We start from the raw sequence: 19,305 nt of genomic DNA, 5'->3' as shown, positions 1-19,305 counted from the left end.
TGGGAGGGTGGAGGGTGGGAAGGAGGGGATGGAGGTGGAGGGGTGGGGAGGGGGAAGGCAGAACCCATGGCCCACCCTCATTGCCCCGAGCCTCTCCCTTTGTCCTGTCCCTCCCCTTGGACCCCATTGGATTTCTGGCAGCAGGTCTGGCCGTGTACATAAGCCACGAGCAGGCTTTCCTTTTCTAGGGCAGGCCTGGTCTTCTGCAGGCCCTGTACAACGCTGAACACAGAGGAAGTGCTCCATGAATATTTGGGGCCTGAATGAACTGTCTTGCATAGTCCTGAAACATTAGGACAATGAAACCACTGTGTAGAGAAGGAAGCTGAAGTTCAGAGAGGGCAAGTGACTTGTCTAAGGCCACACAGCCACTTGTGGATTTCATTTCTGAAGCAGTTTCTGAGCAGTCACGGGAAGGCAGGCTGTGCATTAGGCAGGGGGTATGGCTATGAGCAAGACATGCTCTGAAGCATCCCTGAGCCTTTGTACTGCTAGTCCCTGTCTGTCTCTTTGCCTAGAACACTCCTACTTAGACTTCAGGTCTCAGTGGAGAAGTCACTTCCTCTGGGAAGCCTTTCCTGACACCCCCCCCCCAAATCAAGATTAAACACCTACCTGTGGTCCTGGATGAGGGGAAATCCATCACAGCCCCCCCATCCTGTCAAGAGCAGCTGGTCAGTCAGTGCACTGTGATTTCTCTGGGGTTGGGTCATAAGGGGGCATGTGACCCAAGGAAGGCCAATCAGAGTTTTTCCTGGGACGGATCTTGGAAACTGGGGAGAGAGAAGCTATTTTTTCCCTGATGACTCTAAGCTGGACGTCTGTGAATCTGAGGCTGCTGGAGCCCCTTTCTCAGCTACTCCAACGTCCTGCCAGAAGATGCAGATACCAGGCTGAGCATGGGGCAGTGCTTGTGGCCTTGGTCTTGAGAGGACCAGGGAGGAAGAAGCGTGTGACATCAGGAAAGAGGATGCACTTTGGGTCCATCAGACAGACCTGCGTTTGTCACTTGGTACTTGTGTGTTTTGGGGCACATCTCTCTGGGCCCTGGTTTCCTCCCGTGTAAAATGAGGGTGCTGCCATCTACCTGTCTTGAAAGGGGTGTCAGGCAGGGAGGCCGCCTGCCTATGAGGGCTTTGCTGGCCTGATGACATCCCTCCCATCCCTCCTCCCTGTTGGCAGGCCCCATTCACCCTGCCGCTTCCTGCTAGAACACCTCCTTGGCAGGATTCCTATCCGGATGTTTGCTCTTCCTACGGAACCAAAATGCCATCACAGCCTGCTTGTTTGTGACATTTCTTAATGGTCCTATAAGAGCTGGGACATCAGTTTCTTCCTGTTTCCTGGAGTCCTCTATACTCAGGTGCCTTTGAGCTCAGCCATGACCTGTCCCAGAGCCAAGATGAATGGAGAAAGGATTACTCTCTGTCCAGGCTAGGAGGGTTGAGGAAAGCACCCTGATGGAGAAATAAATGGGTATTTCTCCTGCTTAAGTCTGGTCTCTGGTCCCTAAGGCCCTTAGGATAAAGGCCAATGTATTTCACGTGGCTTATAAGGCCTTGCATGATTTACACCCTGGCACAAGATTCCTTGCCCACCTCATCATCTGCTGTCCCCACTTCACTTTCTGCTCTAGATGCCCAGAGCTGCCCTGAATGAGGCTCTCTCCCTCACCAGCTTTGCACATGCTGTTCTCTATGTGGACTGCCCTTCCCTGACTCACCCACTCGGGCAACTCCTCCTCGGCCTCAGGTCCTCACCCAAGCAGCCCTTTGTCATTGGAAAGACAGAATTCAGAAGCTATTTCCTAGCTCATCATAAGGATCCAGGCTCAGCCAACAGTCACTTCTGAATCAGCCCTAAGCCACAGGCAAAATGGAAAGAGCTCCATGAACATGCTCTGCATTTTCCCTGACATGGGCATTAGCCACAGGTTCAACTGTGTTCTCCATGTAGCAGGTCATTTCTAAGGAGGCGTGAGCTGGAGGCCTGATCCGGAGCTTGGAGAAATCAGGTTGCAATTAGCAACAACTGTAGCTCGCGGGCTGCCCTCCTATTAGCTTTGGCCCTTCAGCCTTCCCAGCCCCTGCTGGCAATCAGGTTTCCCACTCTGCCCGGACCCATACCTCAAATGACTGCCTGAGTTCCAGAGCAGAAAGACACCCAAACTCACTTTTTAGCTAATAATCAAAATAATAAATTATCAAGAAAATAATAAAACTAGCTACCACGTATTGAGTGCTTACCGTGCGGCTGGAGTTAGGCTAAGAATTTTACATATATGTCTTGCCGAATCCCCGCGGCAACCCCGTGAGTTGGATCCTACTGTCTCCTCTTCTCCGAGGAGGAAGCCGAGGCCTGGAGGGGGTGAGTGAACAGTCTCAGCTATGGGGGCAGAGCTGAGAGTCACACCCTCAGCTGCGGTCAGCAGATGGGGGACCACACTAGCATCTGGCAGGCCTGAGGCTGACCCACGCTCACCAGATTCCAACAAGGAAGGGCACTGGGTCCAAGGGAGCTCCGTGTGCCTAGGAGTAAGGTTTGACTCTTGAAAAAGTCGGTACTTTAACTGGAACTCAAAGGATAATTCTGTATCAAGGACAGGTCCTATCCCCAGGCCATGAAGGCTCACATTTCCCTTCATTTGAGCAATGGAACTTTTGGGGCAGGGACGGCCCAGATGAGCATTTGGGCAGCTACTCCGTGACCCCTATCCACGGCAGACCTAATGAAGCCAGCACAGTGCCTTTTCTGGCGAGGAGCAGAGGAGGGCTCGGACTCTTTCCCACCGGAGTCCAGGGACTGGTACGTGAGCTGCGTCATCCTAAGAGTGGGGACTTCTCAGTGTGGGGCAAGGGCCAGGTGGACTGGGAGCGGGGTCCTCTGCACAGCATTGGCCTTCTGGAACCAGAGGAAACCTGCTGGATGTGAGGAAGCCTCTCTCTCCTCATAGACAAGTCTGAGACAGCACAAGGTCATAAGCTGAGCAGGTCTGAGGCCTCCGATTCTGCTTGGTCAGGAGTTATTGGGGGATCTCTGTGACATCTTTTTTTTTTTTATAAGATTATTTATTTATTTGACAGAGAGACACAGCGAGAGAGGGAACACAAAGACGGGGAGGGGGAGGGAGAGGGGGAGAGAGAGAAGCAGGCTTCCCGCTGAGCAGGGAGCCCGATGCGGGGCTCGATCCCAGGACCCCGGGATCATGACCTCAGCCGAAGGCAGATGCTTAACGACTGAGCCACCCAGGTGCCCCTCTGTGACATCTTTTTTAAAAAAAATCCAACTCAATAATTCACCCTACATTTCCTGAGACGCTCCTCTGTGCCATCATAATGCTGAGGGCCTGGGACAGAGCAGAGAACTGATAAGGTTCTCACCTTCTGGAAACACACAGCGTCAGGTGGGAGGGACAGGTATGTGGATGGTGCAGGGGAGTGGGTGCTCAGGTAGGGTTCCTTCAGGGAACCTCCTGGCCAGGGGGCTGTCAGAGAAGACTTCCAGGAGGAAGTGGCATCTTGGCAGATGGAGTTCTCTTGGAAAGTGTTCCAGGCAGAGGGAACAGCATGTGCAGATGCTCAGAGGAGAGGCAGAACCCAAAACTCTGACTGTAGAGACCAAAGTGAAGGGAGAAGGGGACTGTTCATTAGACTAATTATACATTAGGCTAATTATACATTAGCCCTTAAGGGCTGGGCACATATAATGATCTTGGGCTTTGTTCTGAGGGTGATGAGGGAGTCACAGGAAGAATTAAACCAGGCCAGTGATAAAACCTCAGCTCAGTGTGGAGAAGGTAGCACCTCCTCCAAGAAGCCTTCCCTGACCCCTGGCTCCTCCATTAAGGAATCCCTCCTTCATGCTTCATGGTCATGCTTCATGTCAGCCTAATTTGGGGGCCAGCTTCCTCTCGAGGCAGTGGCTCCTGAGGGCCCTCTTCATGCATGTCCCTGATGCTAGCTCCAAGGCACATAGTAGGTGTGCAGTACGTGTCCTTAGAGGGAAGCGAGTGGCTTTCTGTTTGGGAAAGAAACTAAGGGAGAGGGCGCCTGGGTGGCTCAGTTGGTTGAGTGACTGCCTTCGGCTCAGGTCATGATCCTGGAGTCCCGGGATCGAGTCCCGCATCGGGCTCCCTGCTCAGCGGGGGGTCTGCTTCTCCCTCTGACCCTCCCCCCTCTCATGTGCTCTCTCTCTCTCATTCTCTCTGTCTCAAATAAATAAATAAATAAATCTTAAAAAAAAAAAAAAAGAAACTAAGGGAGAAAAGACCCCAAACACACCACGGATGCTCCCTCCATCTAAGTGGTTTCTTCCTTTACCCCACGCCGCACAGTGTTCTCCAAAGTGAACTCTGTCCAGAGGACAAGCTCAGACTTTAGAATCTAAGTAGCCTCTTCTGGCTAAATGCAACCTCAGGCCATTTTCCTCATCATCCCTGGAAATTCTGCGGACTAAATGTTGTCTCCAAAGGCCATGGGGCACTATCTGCTCGTCCATGGGCTTCTTTCTGTCCCACCCCCTGCCCCCAGGCAGGATTCCCCGCAAGGGACAGGGATGAATTCTGCATGCACCGGGGTGGGAGGTGGAGGCTGCAGAGGGGGCCACAGGGCCTGAGGGAGACACTCAGCACATAAAGGAGACCGAGGGAGAGGGACAGGACAGAACGAAAAAGAAGCAGAGACCCTGAAAGACTGAGAGTGGCAGACACATTGACAGACACACACATGCACTAGCACGAGGCCACGCATGTGTGCAGGCACGTGCACATACACACGGGAGTCAGGTGCTGCTAACAGTCCTACCTGGGACCAGGGGACATGTGTGGTCCTGCCCAGACCCGGTTGCCACTTGCCCTGAGTTTCCAGTCGTCCCCGAAGGCCACCCTGAATCCTGACCGTGTGCCGCAAACAGCGGAACCAGAGGCTGCCTTTCATTCTCTAAATGGTCCTTCTTGTAAACCCCTGGTATTTATTGGCAATTACTGATCATGTCACCAACACAGACAGACAGAAACTGCAAATAAGGACAGTGGCTTGACCACTTTGTGCCAATGACATTTATTTCAGAAGGAAATAAGCCCATTATTTCCATTATGCCCTGTTTTAATTTTATTTATGGTTTTAATGGTTTGTCCAGCTCTGGCCAGTGGTAGAATTACTGGGCCACGTGAGGCCGCACAGCAGGACAGGCAAGGAGGGGTGGGAGGCCCGGGATTCTGAGGTTTCTTATTCCCCACATTCCTGGGATGCTTCCCAGAACAAGACAAAAAAACACACGTACCAGCTGCTTCTCCAAGACTTCCTTATTTTAAGTACTTTAATCCTCAGCAGCTTAATGAGGAATTTGGGGAAACTGAGGCACAGAGTGTCAGGTCACAGCTGGTGAGAGGCAGAGGAAGAAAAGGATCCCAGGGAGGAGCCCAGGAGCCCACATTCTTAACCACGGGTCTGACTCCTCTAGCCTGGGGCCGGGCGGTTTTCTGCAAAGGACCAGAGGACGTATTTTGGGTTTTCTGGGCCGTATGTTCTCAGCGGCAGCTCTTCAACTCAGCCCTTGCGGTGGAAAGGCAGGAGCAGCAGTATGTAAATGAATGAATGTGGCTACGTTCTTTTTTTTTTTTTTTTAAAGATTTTATTTATTTATATGACAGAGAGACACAGCGAGAGAGGGAACACAAGCAGGGGGAGTGGGAGAGGGAGAAGTGGACTTCCCACCGAGCAGGGAGCCTGATGCGGGGCTCGATCCCAGGACCCCGGGATCATGACCCGAGCCGAAGGCAGACGCTTAACGACTGAGCCACCCAGGCGCCCCTGAATGTGGCTACGTTCTAATAAAACTTTATTTATATAAACAGGTGGCTCTGAATTTGGCCCTAGGCCTTAGTTTGTCCAACCCTGATTTGGGTATTGCTCCTCTCAGCCCAAGGTGGACATGATTTCCGGTGCTCCCTTTCCTGAGCTTCAGCCTGCCTGGGTTTGGCTCGACTGTTGGTGGTGGAGAAGGAAGGCTTCTGTAGGATAGGAGAGAGTTCCTATCATTCTGTCCCTCTTCCCACCCAGCAGCCAATGCGCTCCCCAGGGGCGGATCTACCAGCCCCTTGCTTGCTTAGCACGGCTCAGCCGCCTGTCCTTGGACTTTGCTCCAAATTCAGCGGACTGGATTATCATCTGAAGGTGACTTGCTCAGTGCCCGGCACTCGGGAGGCTCCCAGTCAATGGCAGCTCTAGCCATATTTGCACCTTCAGGTTTGCAGAGGCCTCATCTGGCCTGGGGATTTCGAGTCTATCTAATATGGTGGCTGACTGGTGGGGGGCGGGCTTTGGTGCCCCATCTGGGTCCTGTCATGGAGCTGTGGATACAGTCCTCTCAGCTTGTTTCCTTATCTGTATGTGGCCATCACAATCCCTACTTTAGTAAACATTAAACTGGAGAATACACCGCACACACAATACCTGCTATGGAGGAAATGTTCTGTAAGCGACAGTTGTTAAGCAAGTAGGCCCCCTTGTTCTCTGCTTGGGGATGCCCCTGTGCCCTCCACCCTACCCCCCAAGGAGGCAGAAATCCCTCCAGAATGAGAGAAAAGTATGCTCTGGATTGGGAATGGGTTCCTCCAGGCCCTGACAGAGCAACGAGAGTAAGGAGGAGGTGTCTGGCCAAACATGCAGCCCTTTCCCTCCCCAACGGGATGGGGTAATCTCAGGCTGCTAGGCAGCTTTGGGTACATTAGCCTGAGAGGACAGTTTGTGCCATGAGAATTTCTCTTTGCCGAGAGTCTGGCTGTGTGTCACCAGAGAGGGCTTCTGTATCGTGACAGGACTGCCTGGAGCGTCTGGGTTCAGCCCCTGAGCCATGGCCTGCCGTTGGCCTATCTGAATCACTTCAGCAGGTCAAGCATGACGAAATTCCCCTCAGACCCAGTGGGCGATTCTATTCCTTTCCATCAGAGAGAGCTGGGTCTTGGCCTCTTAACAAGATGGCAGTCTCCACAATGACGTCAATGGGGTTTTGAATAGGCTTTAGGAGATAAATCTTCCCCAGGGACGTGTGGGATCCAGACATCTCTGAAGGAGAAATAATCTTAATCATAATCATAGTGATGGTTCTAGTAAGTCTTAATACTGTTAGTTGGCCAGTTTTGAGCCCCGTGTCCTTCCACTTAATCTTCCCAACAGAACTGTGAGGCAGATTCTTTTATTGACTTCATGTTACCCGCGAGGGGCTTAAAGAGATTAAGTGATTTGCCCAAGGTCACACAAGTGAATTGGCTGATGCAATATTGCCATCCATTACTTTAGTAGCTGTGATTAAATGGAGTAGGGATGCTTAGAGCCAGACTGTGGTGGACACCCGCTGCTTGGGTCATCTTTCCAGCACCCATTCCCCCTTTTCCTGGGGCTCACCCTGATTTTCCGTCAGGCGCCAAACTCCCTTCCTCTGCTCCCTGCCATGCAACTGGCTAGGGATGGTCCCATTCCTGGTTCCAAGTGTGGCCACGTGGCCCAGGCCTAACTCCATTTCTTGGTCACAGAGATGGGCAGGCAACCCATGCTGAGAAGATCACAGCCCTCCCAGGGCTCTTGATGGACTTGCCAGGGAAGAGGATCTGCCTCTCTGCTGGGGTTGCTGGCTTGAGATGACTTAGAACTACAGATGTCGAATGGTATCTACCACTGTGTGGGGAGAGCTTGCCTGAGAATAAAGCAACATGGAGGAAAGGATCCCAGAGATGGAGTCAGAGTCCTGGGGATGTCATCGAGCCCCTAGATCCAGCCTTGCCTGCCAGCGGATCACTGGACTTTTCCATTATGTGAGCCAATATAGGTCCTTTATTTGTTGGGCTGGTTTGAATTTTTTTTTTTTTTTTTTTGGTCACTTGCACCCAGCAGAGTACCACCTGATACACAAGGATTTTCTCATTTTCAACCACAGTTACATCCACAAACAGGTGAGGGAACTTGCCCAAGGTAACACAGCAAGAAAAAGGCAGAGCTAGGATTCAAACTCCAAAGGTGGTGCTCTTTCCATGACTTCTACATCTTTGTCTCCCCAGGCTATGCCCTTGGGGAGCAGACCTTGGCCTTCCCACCTCTGTTTCCCGGGCCCTCCCAAAGCAAGAGATTGGTACCAACTGTAAGAAGAGTCTGCCCTCTCCACAGGGCCTATGCTGCGGGACTCCAGGCTGGCCTGGAGCTGTGCCAGGCCTGCCCAGCAGTAGCCAGGCTGGTCTCACCCGAGGAGGACTACCCAGCCCAAGCACGCGTTGGCAAACCGTGGCTTGCGGCATCCTGCACCCCAGGAAATAACCCTCGGCTCTGCAGCCTTCCAAATTCCTATTGGAATGCAGTGGCGGGGGCCGTGTGTGAACGTGGAGGAGAGCTCAGAGAGAGGGGTGTAAACGATGACCATAGGACAGAGCCCCAGTGGCAGCCGCCCCTCCTCACAGGAGACCCGCCCATCTAATATTGGTGGGCCTGGCGTGGCATCAGGTAGGCCGTGGCCAGCCTGAACCGGGAGCTGGCAGATGCCCTGGAGCGGACCGACAGACAGAGAAACTAGAGCAAACACTGGGTAGAGCTGAACTCCACAACTTGCTCGGCCTGGGTGGGCGTGAGCACCTTGCTGCCCTCATCTCCCATTGCCACCTCCCGCCCTCTCCCAGCGGGACTGCCCGCTCTTCCTCCCTCTCCCCCTTCTCTTAGAGTCTGCAGTGTGCCGAATGCTTACCTCCCCGGCCCTCCTCCTCCCACTGGCGTTCCTCCACAAATTTAATCTCCGAGAAGTCTGTCCTTACTCCTACCTCCTTTATGGTACATGTCCAAAGTGTTCTGAAATGACTGTGCAAATTGTTTTTCACTTGATGGCTAGAGCCATACTTGTTTTTTTTTTTTTTTTTTTTTTTATTTATTTGAGAGAGAGAATGAGATAGAGAGAGAGAGCACATGAGAGGGAGGAGGGTCAGAGAGAGAAGCAGGCTCCCTGCTGAGCAGGGAGCCCGACGCGGGACTCGATCCCGGGACTCCAGGATCATGACCTGAGCTGAAGGCAGTCGCTTAACCAACTGAGCCACCCAGGCGCCCTGTTTTGTTTTGTTTTTAAGATTTTATTTATGAGAGAGACAGAGACAGAGACAGAGTGGGGGGTGGGGGGAGGAGCAGAGGGAGAGAGACAAGCAGACTCCTCGCTGAGGTTCTCAGGACCCTGAGATCATGACCTGAACCGAAGCCAACTGAGCCACCCAGGAGCCCCCATACCTGTTTTTTTAAAAATCCTGTCTGGTTGATCATTGTATCCTTGTTTAACTGACATACAGGAAGTGCTCAGTTAATGCTCACTGAATGAATCATCCGGAAGGGTAGTCTTCCACCATCTCTCTTCCAGCCACGGACTTCGAAGCGACTGCACTAGGGAGGCGGTGCTGCCTAGTGTCGGGGGCATACATTTTGCAGCCACTTGCTCAGGCAAGTTCTATAATCTCTCTGTGCCTTAGTGCCCCATCTGCAAACTGGGAATGATAACGGTGCCTACCTCAGAGAGGTGATGTGAAGATTCAGTGTGTTTTTACATAGAGAGCACTTAGCCCAGAGCCTGGCACATAATAGGGGCTATTTTATGTGTTTCTGTGATTGCCATCCTAGATGGAGAACTATAGGGATCAATGGGGGATAGCCAGACTTTCACTCCCATCTTATAGATCAGAAAACTGAGGTTTAGTGAAGGGTAGGGACTCGCCTGAAATCACACAGCTGGAAAATCTCTTGAGACCACGCACCTTTGTTGTGACTTTTCAGATCATTATGTTCAGAGAAGAATGAAGTTTGGGGCCTTTTTCATTCATCCTTTAAATATCGGTGTGGCTCCTGGGACGCCTGGGTGGCTCGCTTGGTTAAGTGGCTGCCTTCGGCCCAGGTCATGATCCCAGAGTCCTGGGATCAAGTCCCACATCGGGCTCCTTGCTCAGCAGGGAACCTGCTTCTCCTTCTCTCTCCTGCTTGTGCTCTCTCTGTCAAATAAATAAAATCTTAAAAAAAAAAATATCGCTGTGGCTCCTGATTGATGCTCAACCATGTTTTTTGAATGAAGAGATGAATGAATGAATGAATGCCAAGGGGCCCCTGTGGTGGAGGAAAAAAGCCTGCAATGCAGGGGATTGATCCCTGACTTGCCTGTCCCATTCCTTCGCTCCTTCATCTTCCACCCACCCCGCTTCTATCTTCCTTTCTCTCAATAATGTGGACCCAGAAGTATAGCTCTTTCCATGCTGGTGGAAACATACCTGAGGGCTCAGGGCTCCCACTTCCCTGCTTTGATGGAGAAGGCCAGATGTTCCCACTGGTGCTTTGGATCCCTGACCTAGCCAGCCACCCCCCTGGGCCAGCTGCTGAGCGAGGCAGGATCTCGGAGGGGCTGGGTCCTCGCAGGCCGGTTCTCTAGCTGCAGCAGGCCCAGAGACAGGCACCAAGTGGCTCGTGGGTACCTTGTGTGGGCCGGCTCCTCTTGGTTCTGCCCTGGCTCTGCCCCACCTGCAAAGAAGCCTGCTATAAACTCTCCCTGCCCTGTTAAACAATCTTCCCAGGAAGGAGGAAATTCATCCAAAGGAGGAAATGAGTTCACAGTCTTGTCTGGCTGAAGAGCCGCTGGAGCCCTGGCTTAGGCCTGGGCTGTGAGAGTCTCTTCCCCACGGAGCTCCCAGCCTTCGCAGAGGAAGGTCTGGGTGGGGGTTTGAACATTTTAACCAGGAATGAAATGCCACAATCGCTTGCCTGAGAAAGGAAAACAGAACGCAAGATGACACCACTCCCAAAACAAACCAACCCCTGCTGACACACTTTCCTGGCCCTGGGGGTGAAGAGGGGACAATCAGCGTGAGTTAATGAAGTGCCCGTCACCTGCTCGGAGGTTCTAGGCCAGGGTGGCTCCTGCTGGAGGAAGCAGGCGGGAGGTGAGCCTGGGGAGGAGACGCACACTGTGGGTGGGGGAGGTCAAGGCAGCTAAAGACAGGGAGCCTGGACGATGGACAACGGACCCCCTTGACGTGGCACAGGAAGTGGTCTGAGTCAAAGAATCTGGATTTCGTTTGGGGCACGAGTTAGAGGTTGAAGCTGGAGAAAGAAGGAGGGAGGAAGGGGAAGAGAGAAGGGCCAGTAGGTGGGAGAATATTAGCACAACAGTGAATGTAGTGTTGATTGCCTCTCTCTCTCCCTAGGACTCGGTGTCCCCCGCTCCACACCCAGCACCCCCAGGCTTTGCTACTACTCATGGTTCTCATTCCAGAGAACTCTGTTCCTTAGGGTGAGTTCTTTCCCAGCAGGCACCGCGTTCCACGTAGGGTCCTGGGGGCTGGGGGGGGGGGTCTTCCTCTTCGTTGGCAGAGGGTGCTGCTGGAGTTGGTGATTTCCGCCCTGACTGCTTCCAGAAAGGACGTGCCGCCCCCTTGCAATGACTATCCAAGCACCTGAGGTCAGACAGCCGGTCAGGAGACCAGGACAAGTGCCCAGGAGCTGGCGTGAGGGGAGAGCAGTGGCTGCTGCCCAGTGGGGAGCCCCCGGGCCTGCAGCTCTGGTGCCCGGTGGGTTCCCAGGAAGCGAAGTGGGGGTGCCCTTCCCTGCATCCTGACTGGGTTTAGGCCTGGCTGCTTAAACCCAGTCCGCTGCTGCCTTCTTTCTACCCCTGTCCCCGGCTTACACAGCTCTGCCCGCGGCTGGTGTGTGTTCATCCTTCAGGCCTGACCTCCATGTCAAGGTTCTCGGCCTTGCTTCCCCAAGTAAACAAGCGAGTCACTGATGCAAGCTGCACTGAGTTCTGCGAGGGAACAGCAGCGGGTAGCAGAGAGCAGGAGGACGCCCTGCAGCAGGTGATCGGGCAAGGCCTCTCTGAGGAGGCAGCTGTGAGGCGCCGTCCTAACAAACAACCAGAAACCGAGGGGCTTCATACAACACATGTTTATCATCTTACAGTTCTGGAGGTCACAAGTCTGACCGGTCTCCCTGGGTTAAGATCCAGGTGTAGGTAGGACTGTGTTCTTTTTGGAGGCTCCAGGGAGAATTCTTTTCCAGGTTCTGGAGGCTGCCTGCTTTCTCTGGCTCATGACCCCTTTCTCCATATATATATATATATTTTAAGATTGTATTTATTTACTTCACAGAGAGAGAGAGCTCGCGTGCACAAGCAGGGGAAGCGGCAGGCTGAGGGAGAAGCAGACTCCCCGCTCAGGCGGGGGGCTCCATGTGGGGCTCGATCCCAGGGCCCTGAGACCATGACCTGAGCCAAAGGCAGACACGTCACCCACTGAGCCTCCCGGACACCCCCCAACACCCCCGCCCCTGCCCTTCTTCCATCTTCAAAGCCAGCAGTGTCTGATCAATGATCCTTATTGTGTCCCACCTCCTCCCTCTCTTATGTCCCTCTTCTACTCTTAAGGATCCGGGAAGACACTGGGCCCACCCAGATCCTCCAGGATACTCTCCGTGTCTCAAGGTCTCCTGGTTAGCAACCCTAATTCCATCCGCAACTTTTAATTCCCTTTGCTGTGTAACTAATGGCGCGTGTTGGCGGGGCTCTGGGTTTGAGGACGGGGGCATCTTCCAAGGCCGCTATTCTGCTAACATCAGGGGCAATCCTCTTCCAGTTTCTTTCTTTTTTTTTTTTTTTTAAAGATTTTATTTATTTATTCATGAGAGACAGAAAAAAAGAGAGAGAGGCAGAGACAGAGAGAGAAACAGGCTCCCTGCTGAGCAGGGAAGCCGATGCGGGGCTTGATCCCGGGACCCCAGATCATGACCTGAGCCGAAGGCAGACGCTTAACCATCTGAGCCACCCAGGCATCCTCTTTCAGTTTCTTTGTAGCCCTTTCAAAGTGCAAAGTGCAAAGCCCTTACAAAGTACAAATACAAAGTATTTGTTCACTTGTCACCGGTCTTGCTTTACTGGAAAGTGAGTCCCATGAGGGCAGGGGCCTCGTTGGTTCTGCTCACTACAACAATGCCTGGTGCCCCCAGCACATGCTCAGTAAAGGTTTGCTGAATGAATGAGTGCCGGCTCATTTCTGCATTGGTGTCAATAGGGACAGCCCCGGTCCAGGGCCCAGAAGCTGTGACCCCTACTCTACGAGGAGCAGTTGTGAGACCCCAGGCCTTCCCTCCCCCACTCTGGGTCAAAGGCAACCTTGCAATAGCCCTGGGAGGAAGAGAAGGCCCGGGACAGTCTCCCCAAGGACTTCAGGTCTTGGAGAAGTCAATAACCATCATGAAATCATTGCTTCATTTTCCTTCCAATGGCAAATCCCTCACTGAAGCCTCAGCCTGGGCAGGCCTCCCAGGGGACACTCTCCAGCGTTCACTCAGAGAGGGACCAGCAGGGCCTCAGCACTGGCGCTGGTTCCTGTGTGCACCACAGGATTTTTAGCGTAATATCATCTGTGAGTTTGACTTTTCTTGCTGAAAGGGCCGGGAAGCCTTCTCTGTCTCTCAGATGATGACGCTGCAGGAGTGGGGGTCAGTGTCAAGTCTGGATTCAGGGTTCGGTAATAGGTCTTAGAAGTGCAATTATTGGTGTGTGATGGTTGATTCATTTCCTTGGGGAGTGTTGGTGCCGAAGGCTGACCCAGTGACCAGGAGGGAATGGTCACCATCCCTCCCATTGCTGACAGGTTCAGGGCACTGGCTCAGCTGCCAGCCAGCCGCACGTCCCCAGGGGAGCAACTGGAACTCCATAGCTTATTTTTTAAATTTAATTAGAAAAATAATACAGTCCTGTCATGGAAATTTTGGAAAACACCGAACAGTATCAAGGAAAAAACATCAGGCAAGTATAACCTCTCGTGGGAGTGATGTTAATATTTTGGCCTATTTCCTCCTCCTGATTGTTGAATGGAACTCTTCCTGTGCATCCGGGTTTGGACCCTTCTTTTTCACTTGGCATTAGAGCCGAGGCGTTGCCCACGTCATTGGAAACTTGAAGGTTGATTTCTTCATGATTGCACACTATTGCATTTTACAAAGCACCACCTTTATTTACCCTCCGCAACTGCTGGGTGTTTGATGATTTCTGTGTGTGTGTGTGTGTGTATGGGTGTGTGGGTGTGTGTATGGGTGTGTGGGTGCAGTTATAAATACACTGCAATGAAATTTTACAGGTATATCTTGTGACCTTTGTACACCTTTATTTCTTCCATTTTTTAAATAATAGAACCAGTAATTCCAGCCTTTCTACCCCACAAAGTTTCTTGAGGCAAAAAGGAGAACATGAATATCAAGGGGCTTTCAAAACCATGGGGAAAAGAGCTGTTCAAATAGAAAGCCAAGTTCTGAGCACCGCCTCTTCAGGCACTCTCTCTTTAAGGGGTATGTTTGTGTTCCTAAAGACTAGGGGCATTAGGGGATCCTGGGCAGCTCAGTCAGTTAAGTATCTGCCTTCGGCTCAGGTCATGGTCTCAGGGTCCCGGGATCAAGCCCCGTGTCAGACTCTCTGCTTGGTGGGGAGTCTGCTTCTCTCTCTCCCCCTGCTCATCCTTTCTCTCTCTCTCTCAAATAAGTAAATGTACTCTTTTTTTTTTTTTTAAGATTTTATTTATTTGACAGAGAGAGACACAGCGAGAGAGGGAACACAAGCAGGGGGAGTGGGAGAGGGAGAAGCAGGCTTCCCGCCAAGCAGGGAGCCGATGTGGGGCTCGATCCCAGGACACCGGGATCACGACCCAAGCTGAAGGCAGGCACTTAACGACTGAGCCACCCAGGCGCCCCAAATGTAATCTTTAAAAAAAAAAAACATAGGGGGATTAGATGAGTGTGGCTCTAGGGAAAATAGCCACAGAATCAGCATTTATGGACCATTTACTATCTGCACGGCACTCCGTTAAACAAGGTACATGCATAACCAGAATTCATCCTAACACAACCCTCCAAGGGAAGTACTGTTTTTACCTACAACTTAAAATTGAGGAAACTGAGGCATAGAGAGTTTAAGTAATTTGCCCCTGTTGACACAGCTCACAGCTCAGTGGGAAATTGGGAAGGGACACACACCACCCACCCACCCGCACCTCTGAGAGCTGCAGGGTCACCAGCTGGGACCTTCTTAGGGGCTCCGGAACACCCAGGGCCCCTCCAGCACTTCCTGAAATAAGGCACTTTTTATAAAAATCGAGCCTGGCCCTCTGTTCCTGGCAGGCAGAGAAACTAATCTGAAGATTATTTCCCCAGAGCTGGGGTAGTTTCTGATTTAGAATGCTTCACTCAGAGAGAAAAGCCCAAAGGAACAGAACCTGCCCCCCAACACTCCCCACATGTCTGAGATAAAGCGGCAGAGCTGCCTCACTGTGTGTGTATCCAAATGTGGGTGCCCAAAAGGTGTGAACGTGTCTGTTTCTTGGGTACCCGTCAGCATGTGTGCCTGTGTGCCCAGGGGTACACAGGGGTGTGTGTGTGTTTGCGTGGGCTGTATTTAACCTGCTGGGTGCCCAAAGACAAAAGAGGTGCTTTACGATCTTTCTAGTTCTAATCTTTGAGAAGAAACTGGGTCAGGACCTAGGCTGGGATTTCTGTATACTCCCTTCAGCATCAGATCGCGCCAGCATTTTTCACAATCACCACGGGCCTCGGTAACAAAAGGAAGCCAGGTGTGGGTCGAAACCAAGGGGGAAAGGCACAAACATGACTATGCCACGTGGTGCCACCGGAAACGACGAATAATTTATAGTTTTCCTCGCCCTCGTTAATTGACCAAATCCAGTGTGGCCACGTGCGCCTTGTGCCTTGATCTGCTATGTAATAAAATCAGCGCCTTGGCATGAGAGGCCCAGCGAAGGACAGAATACTAATAGCGTTAGAGAGGCTGTTGGCAAGCATTAATAATTCATGCCTCCGTTCGTTTCTTTTAGTGCGGCCGCTGTTCCTTTGAACAGCTGTAGCAATGAGCTGTGGCGATGGAAGTCTTTCTGTCCATGCCAGGACCCGTGTGGGCGGCTGGCGCAGAAGCTCCTGGGCTCGGAGGCCTGGTCCACGGGCAGCCCGGCCACACTGTGCACTGCGTGGGTCACTCTGCGTGGGGGAGGGGGAGGGCAGCAGGATCAGGTTAGAAGTCTGGCACGGCTCCCACGGAGCTAAAATCAGGGTGTCACAGAGCTGCATCCCTATCTGGAGGCTCCTGGGGGGGAATTTGCTTTTCTCTCTTCTCCAGTTTCTAGAGGCTACTTTCTTGGCTTGGGACCCCTTCCTCCATCTTCACATATCTTTCTCTCTCTCCTCTGCTCACCCCTCTCCCACTTTTAAGGACCCTTGTGATTACACTGGGCCCACCTGGATAATCCAGGATAATTTCCCTATTTTAAGGTCAGCTGGTGAGCAACCTTAATACCATCTGCAGCCTCAATCCTCTTTGCCATGTAACCTAACGTATTCATAATATCTGAGGTGGGAAAATCACTTCAAATGTTTTAGGAATTAGAAAAGTCATGCTTACTCATGGTAAAATATTCAAAGCAGTGCAGAGATAATAAAAGAACCATTTAAAGGCCCACTTTTACCTACTCTCCAAGATGGATCTACTGTTCACAATTTCTAAGTATCCTTCTAGAATATTCTATGCACATACAAGCATATATGTGTGTGTCTCCTTTGTTCTCTCTTTTTCTTTCCATTTCTCTATTACTTCTCTTTTTTGCCTGCTATCCAGGCAGCCATCCGTCAATCCACTCATCCATTCAGCTGGTATGAATTTTATTCCACACCACAGGTGTAAGAAATGTCATATTTCTTTATTTTTCTAAATCAAGTTAAATCTCACTCCAAACCACTTGTCAGGGTGGAGGAGAACTTCAGTATTAACCATAATTCAACTTCAGTACCAGCCATAATTCTGGAGCTCCCTTCATCTTTCCTGGTTGCCAAAAAATGGAGGTGGGGAGGGGCTTAGTGATGTTGCGGAAATAGGATCTGGCATGTCCTTTTCTTCCCACGTGCTCACAGATTTCTAAACAGTATTCTGTGAAGGATTTCAATTAAACACTGTGAAGACATGGACACATATAGATGAAAGGTTGCAAGAAATGCAGCAAAGTACCAACAATGTTGTCTCTCACAAGTGGGATTACGGCAATTTTAATTTTCTTCTTGACACAATTCTCTTTCCCCCTACATTTTCTACACCTAGTAGATATCACTTTATAATCATCACAATAAAGTTCATTATCAATACTCTGTGTCCCTCTCCGCTGGCCTTTCCTTCCAGCTGAGTGCCCCATTCCCCAAGATGGTGGAATCTTCGTTGGGTGGTTCCTCCTTGGGTGGTTCCTCCTTGGGTGGAGTTCTCCTTGGATGGTGTCTTCTTTGGGTGGGGGCATAGGTTTAAAAAGTAGGAGGCTGCCCTGCTTTTTTACGCAGCGGGGGAGGGCTCAGGTGGAGCAAGGAGCCTGCTGGTCTGTAGAGGAAGCCGCTGGCCTTCATGGCCATGTCATCACTTTTTTATTGGGGCTCACAGCTACTGTCCTTTCACTCCAGAGGGGAGGGCTCACCCTTCCCAGCTTCCAGGCAGCCATGCTGGCTCCAACCTGCCCTTCTGCCATGGGGTCTGTTTTCACCAGTGACTGTGGAGGAGGTGGAGGTTGCAGAAGTCCAGGGAGCCATGGCATGGGTGGGGTGTGACCTGGAGCTTCCCTCCCAGGGAGTGGGCTCTGAGTGGGTGGGCCAGTCAGGATGTGGACTGGTGGGTCTTCTCTCAGGGCCAGCCTGCAGGAAAGCAGACGCTGAGCACATTTGGGAGTTTCTTCATTCTGATTGTCTCCAGGCACCTTTGGAATGGGGAAGGGAAGGTGGTAGGATTCCCCCTTGTGGCATTCATCCATTCAGCTGTTCACCCATAAATACTCAATAAGTACCTTCTCTGGGCTAGACACCAGGCTGGAACCCCTGAGTACAATGAAAAGCAAAAATAGATCTGCTTCCTGACACAGTCTGGGGTGGGTGCCAAAAGAGGGGCTCTGCCATTTGTTTATCACTGTCTTTCTTGTCCTTTGCTGTAATTCTCACCCCTAGAATATAGTAGAAACTCAATAAAAATTCGTGAAAACAATGAAAAATTTGTTTCTTGTTAGTCAGCGGAAACAATCTAATAGCAAAAAAAATCTGAAAGTAAAATGAAATGGAAGAATCCCCCCCCACCCCGCCCCCAGTTCTTACAGATGTTTCATCATCATCATCATCATGGATATGGATGAGGCCTTATGTTCTCCATGCTTTCCCAACCTGCTCACATATTGTCTTCACTAAGATGGCTGGGAAAGATCCAGCCTCCCCCTTCACTGTAAGCTGTGATGTCTTTCTTTGTAACCCTTGACTCCATTGTCCTTCTTCTTTGCAGGAGGTCCTTCCTGATGGATGCTGAGGACTTGCTTCATGACCCCATCTCCCAGGTCACAAAGAGGTCTGGAATTGGGACTCAGACAGGGAGCAGCAAAGGGAACTACTTGGTTGACAACTTTCCAAATGCCTTTTTCCTTATTGAGCCAGAAGGAGACACAATGTTGGGCCAGCCTGTGCCCAGGCTGGGGAGAGGGTAATGTGGAGAGTTGGTGTCTCACCTTAGTCTTTGAACCACACCCTCCCAACGTAGTTGAGAATAGTGACTTGGGTCAAAAAATCACCCCTCATACCCTTTCAGTTAGAAAGAGAAATCACTCCCTGCTACTGCATCACATCTTCATTCATACTTTTACAATTGCTTTCAACTCACTGATAGTCATCTGTGTTTGTCTCTACCAGCCGATGTGCTGAATGACATTTCACAACTAGCTCTTCAGAAAAAAATGTAGGCACACCTATACATAACTAGGTTTATTATATTGCACTGGTATAAATGATGTGTATCAAACACACTTATTATTACATAAAAATAACACACGATACTCTTTCTTTTTTTTTTTTTAAAGATTTTATTTGACAGAGAGAGACACAACGAGAGAGGGAACACAAGCAGGGGGAGTGGGAGAGGGAGAGGCAGGCTTCCCGCTGAGCAGGGAGCCCGATGCAGGGCTCGATCCCAGGACCCTGGGATCATGACCTGAGCCGAAGGCAGACGTGTAACGACTGAGCCACCCAGGCGCCCCCACAATACTCTTTCTTATAAATTTCATGTGGTTATTGACTCTCACAGAAAGCTTTCCTCCATTTTTGCCGACTCTTGTTTTAGCCAATTTTTGGTTGCAATTCAACCATGATTTGATACCATTAGATTATGAATATATATTTGATCACTTTCTGATTCAGCAAAGAGGTCTTTCATGTCCTTGGATAAGTAAGTGTAGTTCTGTCA

At 51.1% G+C, this 19,305-nt stretch overlaps 1 protein-coding gene across 1 annotated transcript in view; it reads right to left on the bottom strand.

Moving 5' to 3' along the window:
* Positions 1-692, bottom strand: part of FAM3D (FAM3 metabolism regulating signaling molecule D) — a 35,661-nt gene extending 34,969 nt beyond the window's left edge. The window contains exon 1 of the mRNA XM_064594527.1: positions 616-692. The gene's annotated coding sequence lies outside the window, so the exon portion shown is untranslated. The remainder of the gene's footprint in view (positions 1-615) is intronic.
* Positions 693-19,305: the final 18,613 nt, after the last annotated feature.

Source organism: Mirounga angustirostris, unplaced genomic scaffold, assembly GCF_029215605.1.
Source record: "Mirounga angustirostris isolate CCGP_5_RB_7025 unplaced genomic scaffold, mMirAng1.0.hap1 SCAF_1, whole genome shotgun sequence".
Lineage (NCBI taxonomy): Eukaryota > Metazoa > Chordata > Mammalia > Carnivora > Phocidae > Mirounga > Mirounga angustirostris.
The sequence above is the reverse complement of the archived record's forward strand: the minus strand, read 5'-3'. Positions and strand labels throughout refer to the sequence as shown.